This window comes from Colobus angolensis, unplaced genomic scaffold, assembly GCF_000951035.1.
Source record: "Colobus angolensis palliatus isolate OR3802 unplaced genomic scaffold, Cang.pa_1.0 Scaffold626, whole genome shotgun sequence".
NCBI lineage: Eukaryota > Metazoa > Chordata > Mammalia > Primates > Cercopithecidae > Colobus > Colobus angolensis.
The window spans coordinates 73,968-75,544 of NW_012119888.1; positions in this window are offsets into that span (position 1 = coordinate 73,968).

Genomic DNA, 1,577 nt, shown 5'->3' on the forward strand with positions numbered 1-1,577 from the left:
GCCACTGCACTCCAGCCTGGGCCACAGAGGAAGACTCCATTTGAAAAAACAAACAAACAAAAAACCCCTCTAATTGATAAATGGGTTATTTGATGATGTAAAGTTGTTTAGTGAAAAGAAAAAGCCTTTTAAAAGTAAAGCCAAGGCTGGGCGCAGTGACTCATGCCTGTAATCCCAGCACTCTGGGAGGCCGAGTCAGGTGGATCACTTGAAGTCAGGAGCTCAAGACTAGCCTGGCCAACACGGTGAAACTTCATCTCTACTAAAAAAAAAATATAAAAATTAGCCGGGTGTAGCAGTGCATGCCTGTAATCCCAGCTACTCGGGAGGCTGAGGCAAGAGGATCGCTTGAACCTGGGAGGCGGGCGTTGCAGTGAGCCGAGATTGCACCACTGCACTCCAACCTGGGTGACAGAGTGAGACTCTGTCTCAAAAAAAAAAAAAAGTAAAGCCAGATTGCATTCACTGCATACTGTGATTGCCTGTCTACCTGTAGCATGAACTGTGCCAGGTGTGGGAACCTGGGAGATGAGCAGCGCCCAGACCAAACACAGCTCTGCAACCATGGCTGTGCTTTCCAGAGTGCAGTTAGGAGAGAGGAAGAGACACATCAGGGGAGGGATGACTAAGGGAACATGAAAGAGTGAGAGAGAAAATTGTTTTGTTTTGAGTCAGCGTATAGCTCCGTGGTCCAGGCTGAAGTGCAGTGGCTCCATCATGGCTCACTGCAACCTCAACCTCCAGGGCTCAAATGATCTTCCTGTCTCAGCCGCCCAGGTAGCTTGGACTATAGGCGTGTGCCATCATGCCTGACGAACTTTTTTTATATTTTGTATACACAGGGTCTCACTATGTTGCTCAGACTGGTCTCAAACTCCTGGGCTCAAGTGACCCTCCTTACCTCAGTCCCCCGAGTAGCCTTAACTACAGGCACCCAGTTCTCAGCATCATGTTTAATACTTACAGTGCAAACCTAGCTGCCCCCAGCACAGCAGTGCCTCTCCATATTTCACTGATGATAGTTATGATTACTAGAACAGCTTCATGTATGCATAAGGATTTACAGGTCATGAACATTCTGAGCTACATCCTTCTCACTTCCTGCTCATACCCTTGGGAAGGAAGGAAAATAACATTTGAATGAACTAGTCTTGTATGAGAACACCAGAGCTTGAGGTTGAGTAAATCCAAGGTCCTTCAGTAATAAGGAGGCAAAGTCAAGCTGAAGGAGTCTAACCCTGAGTCTGGTGTTATTTCCATCACATGCCCCTAAAAAACCACCACTGGAGAGCTTCAAGTCAGTAGAAACAACAGTCAAGCACCTCAGCTATAGAACTACGGCCACACTGACACTCACACGGGCAGCTGATATTTACCAGTAGAAAGCTGGGCTGCTGCAGGTGAGGAAACGCTGTAGCAGCCTCCAGTGGAGAGTCGAAAGTGGCCACTGTGGAAAAAAAAAGACGAAATCTCGACATCTACAACACAACAATCTTTTTATTTTTCAGAGACAAGGTCTCACTCTGTCACCCAGGCTAGAGTGCGGCGGCACAATCATAGCTCACTGTAACCTCAAA